The 13,990-nt window shown below is 39.0% G+C and overlaps 1 long non-coding RNA gene across 1 annotated transcript in view; it reads right to left on the reverse strand.

Moving 5' to 3' along the window:
- Positions 1-13,990, reverse strand: part of LOC138151766 (uncharacterized) — a 57,360-nt gene that overhangs the window by 30,576 nt on the left and 12,794 nt on the right. Inside the window, exon 2 of the long non-coding RNA XR_011165910.1 lies at positions 13,365-13,447. This is a non-coding gene — a long non-coding RNA (uncharacterized lncRNA). The remainder of the gene's footprint in view (positions 1-13,364; positions 13,448-13,990) is intronic.

The following is a 13,990-nucleotide window of genomic DNA, read 5'->3' on the forward strand; positions in this document are numbered from 1 at the left end:
TATGCTTTAAAAGTCAGCAAGAAGTCCATAGGAAATGAAGCCCCTTCCAGCTAAAGGAAAAACCATCATGACAAGATGTGGCACACCTGTATGATCTGTAAATCTCTGTGTCTGGAGGCAATAAGAATGGAAGACTCCCCTGAGAATTTCCCAAGGAAAGCCTGAGAGAAGGGACCTTGGAAACCACGGGGAGCAGTAGTGGGGCAGCAACTAATGTTGCCACAGGGCTCAGGCTGTGTCAGACAAAGGGGATCTGAGGTCCGTGACATTCTATTCTAAGATGCCAGCATAGGGCCCTGCTGATCCACTACTCTGAACCTCAATGATCAAGTGGGACCTAACCCAGGAGGTAGAAATAAATTCAAGAGCCCAGGCAACTCAGAGCAAGATCAAGCAGAGCTGATTGCTTGACCCAAAAGGATAGCAGGGGATGGAGACTGGCCCTAGAACAAAAATACAGAAAACAATGATCAGGATCAAATTTTTTTTGCAGATCTAGCTCCATAACAACTACAAGCAGAGACTCAAAGGTGAAAAAATGGATTCTCCATAAAGACTACATGAATACCTAGAACTGAAGAGAGAATTTTTTTAAATGAATGAATGAAAAAGAAAAAAAATTTGAGGAAAAAATTGGAAGGAGAATAATTTTTATAAGAAAAAGTACCAAACCTTACTTCACAAATAGACCAAACACAATAATAAAATGAGAATAGACCAAACACAAATCAATGACTCCATGAGACAGTAAGAACAGTCTCATGTTAGAACAACATCAAAACATTGAAAGAGTAGAAGAAAATGTAAGCTATATGATAGCAAAAACAACTAACCTGAAAAACAAGTCAGAGAGCTAATTTAAGTATAATCAGACCTCCTAAAAAATCATGACTTAAAAAAAAAAGTCTGAACACCACATTTCAAGAAATCAAAAATGAAGACTGCACAGATCTATTAGAACCAGAGGCAAAGTAAAGATGGAAAGAATCTAAAATTCATCTTCTAAAAGGAATCCTAAAAGAAAAAGTGCCAGGAATGTCTTAGCCAAAATCCAGAGCTCCCACATGAAAGGAAAAAAAAAGTGCTACAAGCATCCAGAAAAAAGCAGTTAAGTACCAAGAAACTACAGTCAGGATCACACAAGACCTGGCAGCTTCCACTAAAAATGAGAGGTGATCTTGAAATATTCTAGAAGCCAAAAGATAAAGGCTTACAACCAAGAATAGCACTCTGTAAAGCTGAGTATCATCTTACAGGGGAGTGTGAGGAGTGGGAATGGACCTTTAATGGAATAGATAGAAGACTTTCAAACTTTTTAATGAAAAGTCCAGAGCTGAATACAAACTTTGAAAAACAGACACAAAAGTTAAGCGAATCCTAGAAAGAAAAACAACAAACATCTTGTGGAAATTTCTTCTACATAATTATTCTAGCATGGGGAAGACCCCATTTTGAGAAGATGGTACCTACACTCCTGAACTTTTAACTATAATCTTTGTATGTTTTCTGTTTTGTCTGCTTACATTTTGGCTAAATTCTAAACTCCCTCTTAGAAACATCTCAACTCTTTAAAACTATGTTGGTCTCCCCTCTGTGTACAGAAAGAAGCATGTAGTCGGATGAAGGTTTAACTGTTGAAAAAAAAATCAAGTGAATATTTTATAAGGACTTATAATAAAAAACCTCATGTGAAAAAATAAAATAAAATGAGAGAGGTGAACTTGATGGCCTCCAAGTTCCCTTGTAGCTCTAAATCTATTTATCTATCCACACGCACACACACACACAACCACTCATCCTGTTCTGTGCTGTTCTTATATATACCATTAAAAAACTCCTCCAAAGACAGCAATAGTATAATGGATAGATACGCAGAGCCAAGAGAGATTGTGCCTGAAATGTTTACTTTCTGTGTGATCATGGAAAAGTCACTTAGAAGCAGTGTGGACAGAATGCTTGACTTCGTGTCAGGAAGATCTGAGGGTTAGAATCTGACTTCAGACATTTACTGTGTGACCCTGAGCAAGTCTCTTAATGTCTCTGGGTCCCAATTTCCTCATCTGTAAAAAAGCCAGTGTAAAATGAGGGGGCATAAATTTAATGATCTCCAAGTCCCCTTCCAGCCTTCAGAGCCTCCATTTCTTCATTTGTACAATTGAAATAGTAATACCTATACTACTTATTTCATTGTGTGGTTGTGAGTAAAGTACTTTACAAACCATAAAATGCTTTATAAATGCATTAGGACAGAAGTGTCAAAAATACCACCCACAATACTCCAGAATATGGCCTGAACCAAATCATAATGTAATTTGGAAATATTTAACAAAATAAAATACAACCGAATACAGATAAGGTTAAAATGTGGTTTTCTAAGTCAACACAGAGCCTGCCATATCCTTATGTATGGTTTAGTGACTCTGTTTCTATTTGACTGTGACACCATTTCATTAGAGGATCAAAACAACATACTAGCTCCTTCCGTTAGTCCTTTTACTAATTCTATGCATATATAGAGGAATATGGGTCTTGAAATATTGCGCTACCACACATGACTAATTTGTTGGTTAGTTTGTTGAACTCTTTCTTCTAAAATCTTTATTACAAGGGTAGGGAAAAGAAGAGAGATATATTTGGATTTGGAGGTGATATAAAAGATATCAATAACAATAAATAAAAATGGCAGAAAGTTAGGGCTACTGATGTAGTACCAGGACTATCTATCATTCTTCTTGCTTTATTGTCAATCCATCTATAACAATGTCTTTTATGCCACTTAATTTAATTCAACAAACATTGCTTAAGTGTTTATTATGTGAAAGGTCATAGGGATACAAAACCAATTCCCATCCTCAAATAGTTTATATTTTACTTTATTTCTTACACACAAATATTGGCTGGTAATATGCTTCAGACTATTTATATCCACCATAATAATAACAATTATTATAATTGACATTTATATAGAGTTCTATGATTTTCAAAACATTTTACATACATTATCTCATTTGATTTCCTCATGCATATTTCATTTGCCATTTTGGTCACCTGTAATTTTGATTCTTCCAAGATTATAGTGTTCCATAATTCATAACCATACACCATTTCTAGGAAAATTTTGTTGTTAAAGAGATAGGCTTTTACGAAAGGATAATTGAAAGCACACAGAAGCAATTCAGCCTGGTGTTCTCCTATTACTCACTTCTGGCACTAGATCATGGTGCATGAGCTATGTTTGAGCAAGATATCTGCATCTCATGGACCAACTAAGGCAGCCACACATCAAGCTGCATCTCATAGTCAGGGTAATGTATATTTTTCATCCACTGTGTTTTTCTACAATAGATGGTTAGTACAATCTCTTTTGCATTGCTATAGATTGTCCAGAGGAGACTGTATATAGTGTACTGAAGCTCAATGTATTTAGTACAGTGTCAACTGTAAATGGGGACATGTACTAAACCTTTCCATCAATAAAGAATCCTTCTTTTATTTGTTTATCTAGGCCCAGTTCCATACCACTGACAAACACTTTAGTCAAGCATTTGCCTCCATGGCTACATCTCACCTGATACTAATGCTCAGCAGATTGTTGAGCAAAGTTATGTCTATAGTCAGATCAGTTATAGAGTCAGAGTCTGGCACAACCTTAATGTGTGAGCAAAAACATTTTGTCTAAGGAGAGCCTTCAAAGCTCAGTTTGTTCTATTGAGCCAAATGTTCCTTAAAAACTCAACAAAAAAGACACATTGGGATCTTATATTCCCTCTTCTCAACCAGTGGTATGTCCATAAAAATGTGCTTTGTGCATCATAAGAACTTGGCTAATATTTGTTGAATTAAATTCCTTTGCTCTTCCCCAGCTGTCACCAATAAAAAGCTGTTTGAAACCCCAAATTTGACCTTGAAAATCCCTTTGGAATTCCTCTTTTAATTCAATAAAATTCAACAAGCACTTTCTCTTCTAAGCAGTGGGTATGCAGAGACAAAAAGAAGACAATAATGAAATGGTTCCTCAATAAGAGGATACAACCTATACAAGATGAATAAATACAGATGAATGTCAATCACTCAACAAGTATCTATTGAGCACCTCTCATGTAAAGTGTTTTGAAAATCATCAAACTCTATATAAATATCAATTATAATAATTGCTATTATTCTGGTGGGTGAAAATAGTCTGAAGCATATTACTAATCACTATTTGTGTATAAGAAATAAAGTAAAATATAAACTATTTGAGGATGGGAATTGGTTTTGTATCTCCATGATCCCCCTATGCTAAGCACCCAGGATATAAAATAAGTCAACCCAAAAAAATCCCTTTTCTCCAGGAGCTCACAGTCTAATGGAGGAGGTAAGATGCAAACAAGTACATGTATACAAGAGGCGTACAGGATGAATTGGGGGCTATCTCAGAGAGAAGGCACTAAGATTAAGGAGGACTGAGAAAGGCTTCTTGGAGAAAGTGGGATTTTAACTAAGACTTGAAGGAAGCCAAAGAGGCAGAGATGAGAAGGGAGAGAGTTCCAGGTATGGGAGACTGGACAGCCAGTGAAAATGTACAGAGTGCAAAGAGAGTCTTGTGGGAGAAGCAGCAAGGAAACCAATGTCACTATATCACAGAGTATGCGTAAGAAGGACTTTAAGATGGAAGGTAGGAAGGGCCCAGGTTATAAAGGGCTTTGAATGGGGCAGGATAAAAAGAGTACTATCTACTGGCAAACACAAATTCCCCAATGTGCTACTATCTGCTCAAACCCTTAAAGAGTCATGAGATTGTGACTGAAAGATTAGCTTCTAGACTGACCCAAAGATAGACAAAGAAGTGGTCTTTTAAGGAGCGGCCAGGTGGCGAAGTGAGTAAGAGTGCCGGCCCCAGCATCGGGAGACCTGGGATCAGTTCCGGCCTCAGATACTCGGCACCCACACAAAAATAACTGGCCATGTAACCTTGAGCAAGTTACTTAACCCTGATCACTTTAAAAAAATAATAATAAAAAAAATTTTTTTAAAAGGAGGAAGACTAGCTGACAGAGTAGAGTAGGGATGATCATGTCAGAGGTGACAGCTATGTGAGACAGGAGTGAGGCTAAGAGATGGGTTATAAGCAAGACAGCGCCTGGGCAAGCGACTGCTGCCTCATTGCCACTCCTGCTGCCACTCCAGGCCCTAGCACCACCACTGGGGAGCCAAACCTGGGTCACTAAAACAAAACGTAAGCCACGTGAGCAGATATAACGTGGTTGAAACTGTTTGTGTTGATGTGAAGAGAACTCACGGATCTGCATGGGGGTGGGGGTGAGGGACAGGGGGATGAACTTGTTTCCCAATTGCTTTTTCTTAAGTCTATTTTACTTTCAATTTTGAGGTTTCTCTGGGATAAAATGGTCAATCACCAAAATGCTGATCTCTCTGTGTGTTTGCTCAGTGTTGGCCAAGGAAGAGGTAATAGCAGTAAAGTACCCAGGAGAGAATTTTGGTTGTTGTTGTTTTTTTTTTTTATAATTGCTAGTCCTTTCCCAACATGGGGGTTCAAAACTGCACAGAAAAGAAAATGGTGGGTTCATATTTTTATAGCTTCCCAAAGAGAGCTCTAGACCAGCCAGACAAAATGAGCTTATCAGTGTTTGTTGGGGAAAGGTTCCTAAGTGAGCTGATAATTAGCCTCATTGAGACGATCAGTTCAGGCATTTCATCTTTCCCACAGTTTCTTCCCAAGTCAGGTTTGAAAAGAAACCCTTCCTCAAGGGATTACTTCCAAAGGGAGGCCAGAGGGTATAACTGGGAGAGATCAGTACCACTTACACTAAGGTGAGGCCAGAAAGGAGTAACTATTCCCTTTTCTTCACTAGCACAGTTCCACCTCCCTATCCCTAAACAATAGATAAAAGCAAAAGATAATAACTATAAATACATGTACATATATGTATACATATATATGAATCACCATATACACAAATAGAGAGAAAGAAGAGGCAGTGAGGTGGTATAGTGGATAGAGTGCTGTACTTAGAGTCAGGAAGACCTGAGTTCAAATCTGACCTCAGCCACTTATTAGCTATGTGACCCTAGGTAAGTGACAACCTTTATCTACCTCAGTTTCCTTACCTATAAAGTGGAAATAAAAATAGCACCTGCCCTTCCCAAGGTTGTTGTGAAAATAAAATGAGTTAATGTTTATAAAGCACTTTGTAAACCTTAAGGTAGACCGACAGACGGAGATAACCAGGGGAAGCAGCCAAGGCTTTGTGCAGGAAGTAGCAACTGCACTGTCTTAAAGAAAGCTAGGAATTCTGAGAGGCAGGTGTATTGCAGGCTTGGGGGAACCATTTGTACAAAGGGGAGGAAACAGAATTTCCTATACAGGGGCCAGTTTGACTGGAATAGAGTGAGTGTTAAGGGGAGTATTGTGAAATAAGTTAGTAATGGCAGGTGGAAGTCAGATTGTGTAGGGATTTATATGCTAGACCAAGGATTTTGTATTTGATCATAAAAGTAATAGGAAAATGAAGATTTTTCGGGAAAAGGATCGACATAGTCAGAACTGTGTTTAGGAACATCATTTGGAGATCTGTGGAGAGGAGAGACTAAAAGCCAAGAGAACAATTCAGAGGCTATTGAAATAATCCACGTGAGAGATAATAAAGGCCTGAATTAGGCTAGAAGCCATGTGAGTGACGAGCATGGGGCTGATGCAAAGAGATGTACTTTGAACTATTTGGCCTATTTGAAGAATATGGAAAACAAAGCTACTAAGGCATCTAAACCATATGTAAGGCTCCCTGCAGGTTGCATATATTGACTTAGAAAATCACATATTAATATTATCTATGTTCTTTGTCATTCAGTCATTTTAGTCATGACTAAACTCTTCAGGACCCTATTTGGAGTTTTCCTGGCAAAAATACTGGAGTAGAGGGGTGGCTAGGTTGTGCAGTGAATAGAACACTGGCCCTGGAGTCAGGAGGACCTGAGTTCAAATCCAGCCTCAGACACTTGACACACAATAGCCATGTGACTTTGGGCAAGTCACTTAACCCCAACTGCCCTCCAAAAAGCAAAAAATATAAAAAATAAAATACTGGAGTAGTTGCCATTTCCTTCTCCAGCTCAGTTTACAGATTAAGAAACTAGGCCAAACAGGGTTAAGTGACTTGTCCAGGAGTCACACAGATAAGTAAGTGTCTGAGGTCACATTTGAATTCAGGTCTTCCTGACTCCAGCCTGATGCTCTATCCACTGTGCCACCCAGCTGGCCCAATCTATGTCTTATTTTATTTTGTTAAATATTTCCCAATTGTGTTTCATTTTAATCTGGTTTAAGTCACCAAACTCAGGAATGTTGCTAATGTGGGCCACACATATGACACTTCTGATTTAGGAGATAAAAATAATAGTTAACTTATCTATTTCTTTGCAGTCATTTAATTCTCACAATGACCCTTTGAATGATATTACCATTGCCATTTTCTAGATGAAGCTCAAATTGCTTAAATGACTAGCCCGTGCAACTAGAGTCAAAGGCAAGAAACGAATGTAGGTTTTCCTAATTCTATGTACATCATACTGCCTTATTCCCCACCTGGCTTTACTACTACTTTCCACCCATTCAGTGATTAAGGTTGCCTCAGTCAAACTGAGACCTGTTAAAAAAAAAACCTTAGCTCAAAAAGGCCAAGGTCTCCCATTGCAGCCTAGACTATCTCTAGTCATCCTGATCTACATCTGGCCACTGGACCCAGATAGCTCTGGAGGAGAAAATGAGGCTGGTGACTTTGCACAGCCCTCCCTCACTTAAATCCAATTCACTTGCATGTCATAGCATCACCTTCCTGACATCATGGTCGTCTTCAAGAACAAAGGACAAACGATGATGATGATGATGATGATGATGATGATGATGATGATGATGATGATGATGATGATGACTATTCCACTATGCCTTAGAAACTCATCACTGGGAAAACCTCATCATCCTGCAAGGTCCCATCAGCCTTAGTGCTCACACCTCATCACTACCCTTTGCCCCTCTGATTAAAGGGCAGAGCCATGAATTCTGAAACCTCTATTTAAAGAAGGAGCTCAGTGCAGACATCTATCTCCTCATTTCCCACCTTCATTCCTTCAATACTGTGAAACTTCTGAGTTCTCCACCATGCCCTCGAATTGGGGACCTTCCCTTCCTTACAGCTTCCTTGTGTATGTCATCTTTCCCCATTAGACTGTAAGTTCACTGAGGACAGGAGCTGCCTTCCTTTTTTCATATTTGTATCCCCAGCTTAGCATAATGCCTGACAAATAGTTTTAATTTTAAAAAAATTTTAATTAAAAAAACATTAATAAATGTTTATTGACTATTTACTGAGAATGGAAGCACCAAGCTAGACCCCCCCCAAACTGGAGCAGCAGATTTTCAGTGCTTAGTTCACTTCAATTACCAAGTTCAATTCAGATCAACTTAATAAGCATTTATTAAGCATCTACTTATAAATAAATACTGAGCTAGTTACTGGAAATATAAAGACAAAGATAAAACAGTTTCTGACTTCTTAGAAACTGACTTTCACCTAGGAGTTCACTTTATCAGCCAGTCAGATTCTAAAAACTCAGCTGCAAAGAAATAAAAGTGGTATTACTATAATACCTGCCATATCTATAGAGCTTTAAAGCTTACAAATTACTTTCCTTTCAATACTTCTTTGAGTCAGGCATCATGAGCACTATTATGTCCATTTTATAGATGAGCAAAATGAGGACTAGAGGAGTTAAGTAGGGAGTGTTCCAACACAATCTCTTTTTGAACTCTAACCCCAGTCCTCTCTAGGCTATATCCCCCACCTCTTCTAAATAGTTGAAAGCATGCTTGAGTGGGTCCTAGACCCACTTTATGTCAAGGAAAAAAACATTAACACTATATTCTGTGTTTAAAATACGTCTAACAAATGTTCTATATTCAGGCATTTCTATCAATGAGATACACAAACTGGTACAGCATTATCTCTCCTCACACTGTCTGACATATCTCTAACCCAAGACAATTTGGGGAAATATTTATAAGAATCTTGAATGAGGGAAACATCATAATATGTTAAAATATGATTTGTGGTTAATATTATAGAACAATGGTCACTCAGTCTTCAACTGTTGTTATTATTCAATTATTTCAGTCGTGTCCAACTCTTTGTAACCCCATTTAGGGTTTTCTTGGCAAAGATACTGGAGTAGTCTGCCATTTCCTTCTCCAGCTCATTTTACAGATGAGCAAAGTGACTTGCCCAGGGTCACACGGACAGTAAGTGTCTGAGGCCACAATGGACTCAGGACATGAGTCTTCCTGACTCCAGGCCCTGCACTCTAGCCACTGTACCACTTAGGTACCCCCAATTTCTAACTAGAATTGCTCAATTCTTTTTTTGACCACTCCCCTCAAGGACTGAAAGGGCTTCTTCCCTAGGACTGATATATTAATTCTTTCCAAATTAATAAGTCTGGGTCATAACATCTATGTTGCTTCAAAGGATGGGAAAATCTTACCTAGACAAGAGCTATTTCTCCTATCTTAGCCTTTGCTCTTGATCTCTTACACAATTTTTTTGAGATTTCAAAATTCTTTTTATTGTCTTTATTTTACTATCTACAAAAATAATAAAGCTGAACTAGAATGTTATGCCCATTTTTAGAGTATGATTTGGTTTAAAAATAACGTGAAAAATGACTGGTTCTCTATAAGTTATAATAATGTACCCTTACAGATTGGAAGGAACCTTGGAGGGCATTCAGTCTAACCAAATAAAAAAGCTTGGAATAAAGGTTCAAACTGACAATGAACATATTCATTCATAAGTCCAAGTAACAATGGTTATAATTATTAAAGAGTGTTGTAGTAATTGTTGGATTTGCATTTTCTGGGCTATTGTTCTCTTTTTCTTTGTGATGCCAGGGAGTTTTGCTTGATTCTTTGCACTGACTTGGTCTGATTGTGAGCAGTGCCAACACAGTGGCCAATCTATGTCTTACTTTTCATAGACAATTGGAACACTAGCAGTTCACTAAAAATCAGAAGGGTAATCACACTGAAAATAACACAACTACACACATCCTCAATCAGACTCTGTTATAGGAAAATTGTTACATTTTAGTGACCTGGATTAGGTTGTTCATAGCAATTTTTTCAGAAAGGATTACACTGGAGGGGGACAGGGGGGTTGATGTGGGGATCATACGCTACATTAGCTCCCACATCAGTCAGCAAATAGATAAAGCTCCCTGTTTAGATGACTCTGTCTCATGGCCTCTACAGGATTCTAAGGATGTTTCATGAATTCTTGGACTAAGTGGAGAAGTCTACAGATGATTCTTCTTATTTCTTTTTGGACTGGTACATTCTAAGTGCCTCAAGGATATGTAGAGAGGATCTAGACTGCTCTAACTCCTAGCACACTACCATTTTGCTATAAGCCCTCCAAAAGAACATCCTCTTAGACATTTTCCTTTAGGGAATTCCAAGTGTTTTAGTCTAGAGGAAATACTAATTCTTAATAGTTTCAATTGTATCAAAAGAAGGTTGTTAATATGCTTCCACACCTCTCCTAGCTTTAATTTTCCCAGATGTTGTAACGATAATGGGAATTTGAAGATCTTCCCTGCCCCTTAATAAGCCTAAGGGAATTTAAAGACTTTCCCTGCTTTAAAAATAAACTCTTCCCCCTAAGAGGCTGAATGTAATCACATGGAGCTTGTGGTAGTCAGAGTTTGCAGAAGGGTGGAACAGAGCCCACAGGAAGCTGGGAGTCAGAACAGCTAATGGTGGGAGGAAAGAAGATGGCAGGCAAGCAGACCGTTAGACTTGAGAATAAATATTGGTCTTGTGTTGGTTTGTGGGAAGGTTAAAGGATGCTGTGGCTCTCTGTGCTTTTAGGGCTTATTAACTTCTTTACTACTATGATGGAATCAGCTTACTGGTTTTGAGATTCGGTATTCTGGTGTCTGAATAAATGTTTTGCTTCTGTATTCTATATGGAGAATTTGTTATATTTTGTGATCAAACACTATACCGGTATATTTATAGTGATTGCTGACACTGTGAATATTGAATTGGTGCTACAGATGTAAAGTTGCTTTAGATGGTTCCTAAGACTCCTAATTAGTTTCCTGATTTACTGATATATGCCTTATGAGTAATACAGACTAAGTGCTCTGGGAAGAGAGAGATCACAGTGGGTCAGAAATGGTGAGGGAAAGCTTCAAGCTGGAGGTAGGGCTTATGGATAATATGGACTTAAATAAAGGGAGAAGATAGAAAGGGTTCTTCTAGGTGGGAAGAAGAGTGAGGGCAAAGATGCAAAGGTTGGAAGGGGTGGGGAACATTTGGATGACCCCGAGTAATCCTGTCTGATTGGAGTTGATTTCTCAGTTTGGACGTAAATGAGTCAGCAGTCCAACTATAGAGGAAATGACTAGTTAAGTTGGTGTTGAGGTGGGGCCTTCTACCATTTTTTCTTAGGCTTGATTCTAGTAGAAAACTCCCCCTCAGGGAAAGAGCTGAGGGAAAGACTGGGGAGAAATAGCCCTAATCCACACAAAGATAGAGGTAAGAGTGACCACCTCAATACTACATACTCATATTGCCTATTTGTATATTTTATCCCTCACTAGAACATAAACTTCTTGAAGGCAGAGACTATTTCATGTGGTCTTTGTAACTCTAGTACCTGGTATGGTGCCTTGCTCATTGTAATAATAATGATAATAATAATATCTTTTTTTTTTGCTTTTTGGAGGGCAGTTGGGGTTAAATGACTTGCCCAAGGTCACACAGTTAGTAAGCATTAAGTGTCTGAGGCTGGATTTGAACTCAGGTCCTCCTGACTCCAGAGCTGGTGCTCTATTCACTGTGCCACCTAGCCACCCCAATAACTATCATTTCTATAGGACTTTAAGGTTTACAAAGCATTTCACATGTTATCTCATTTGATCCTCACAATAATACCAAGACAGGTACTATTATTTTCCCATTTTACCAATGAGGAAGCTGAGGCTAAGAGATGTGGCTTGTCCAAAGTCACATATCCAATCAGCATCTGAGGACTAAAACCCAGGTTTTCTTGGTCTCAAGATCAGCTCTCTGTCCAGTACCTTACTTCATTCCTTCATTCATGATTCTCCAGACTTTGTTTTCCCCATAAGTAAAACAAGGACTGATAATTAAGATCATAGTATCAGAACTCAAAGGGACCTCAGAGATTGTCTAGTTCAACCACCTCATTCTTTGTGAGGGAGAATTTAGATTCAGGTCTTCCAGACTCCAAATCCATTGCTCTGTCCTATATGGCACCAGTCCACTAGGATGGAGTCAGGAGGTAAGAAGATTAAGTTGGGGGGAGGGGAGGGGAGAGGGGGAAGAACACCATTTTAAAGTTGATCATCCAGGGTTTGCTTAAAGACCATCAGGAAGGAAGCCATCCAACCCCTTTATTTTATATTTTTTTAAGTTGCATATCTAACCAATTGGAGACAAGAACTAGACACCAATTCTCCTGATTCTCAGTCCAATGCTCTTTTCACATTCAAGAGGGCTATTTAAAAGTAAAATCAAGAGTTTATTGGGTTGGCTTCAGCATATTGTAGCCTAGAAGCAGCATGTTAGACTAGACAATTTTTTAATATCTTTCATCATGCCATGATGGTAAAGCAACTCTGCCCAAGAGGAAGGAAGGGAGGGGATATATTGTTAACCACACTAGAAAGAGGCAAGGAGTGGGTAAAATTTATTCTAGCCAATAAAATTGAAAGCTATTGAACTGACAAAGTGAGAAAGAGAAATGGGAAGAAAAGAGAGAAAAGATGGTTGGGGAGGGAAGAAATTAGGTTGGAGGAGAGTAGAAATTAGGGATAGATTTTTTTAAAAGCAAGAGGAAATGAGTAGATGGTGAGAAGAGAAAGAAGAGATAAAATAAGGAATGAGGAAAAGGGTTAAAGGAGAAAATAATGGGAGAAGGTAAGAAATAGGAGAAAAAGAAAGTTCATTTGTCTTATCATCATTTTCTCTTCAGATTCATGTCTCCACCCTTTCCCTTCCCCCACAACATTCCTCATAATAATGAGTTATTGGCTGCTACATCCTCAGTTGGCTCAGAATTATGGTTTGGGATGCCAAAAGCAAACATCTCATCCCAGAAAAATAGAGAGTGAGAGCAAAATGGTGCCTATAGGAACAGAGAAGAGCAATCCAGCTGGGCACAAGAAACTCTCCAAGCTACTCCAAAGTGGTTCCAGCAGCTGAGAAAGAAAGCCAAGAATTCTTGAAGTCTAGCATGAGCCAGGGTGGGAGGAGGCATGCAAGGCAGAGCTGAGAGCAATACCTAAGAAATCCATCCCAGATCTCAGCCCATGGTCTTGCAGCTGTATGTGAGATTCCTCTGCTCTTGTCCTAACTGCCCAGTCCCTGAGAAGGAAGGAGAAACAGGGATCATGGAGAGGCAGTTGAGTTTCCAATGGGAGGAGCCACAGGGGAGAGCCTCAGCTCAAGGCTGAGTGAGTCATATAGTCCTCCTATGGGGAAAGGCAGGACAATGTCTAGTCATGCAGGCATCTGGCCTCAGAGCTCACATCTGGGACTAAGGACAAAAAAAAAACTGGTTGGTTTTTCCCCCCTGAAAAGAGATCTTTAACCAAAACAGCAGTAGATTTTCCCATTTAAGAACAAGCAACTTAGAAAAAAGTGCTTGCAGAGTCACAGAAGCAGGGGACTTTAAGAGGTCACCTGGTCCCTCTTTCTGTCCCCAGGAAGGCCAACACTTAAGTCATTCTTTGTTGTTGTTTTTTTTTTGCTTTTTGGAGGGCAGATGGGGTTAAGTGACTTGCCCAAGGTCACACGGCTAGTGTTTTGTGTGTAAGTGCCTGAGGTCATATTTGAACTCAGATCCTCCTGACTCCAGGGCTGGTGCTTTATTCACTGTGACACCTAGCCACCCCAACACTTAAGTCA

Source organism: Petaurus breviceps, unplaced genomic scaffold, assembly GCF_028583685.1.
Source record: "Petaurus breviceps papuanus isolate PSGF00001 unplaced genomic scaffold, PetGlider_PUasm1.0 90919, whole genome shotgun sequence".
Classification (NCBI taxonomy): domain Eukaryota; kingdom Metazoa; phylum Chordata; class Mammalia; order Diprotodontia; family Petauridae; genus Petaurus; species Petaurus breviceps.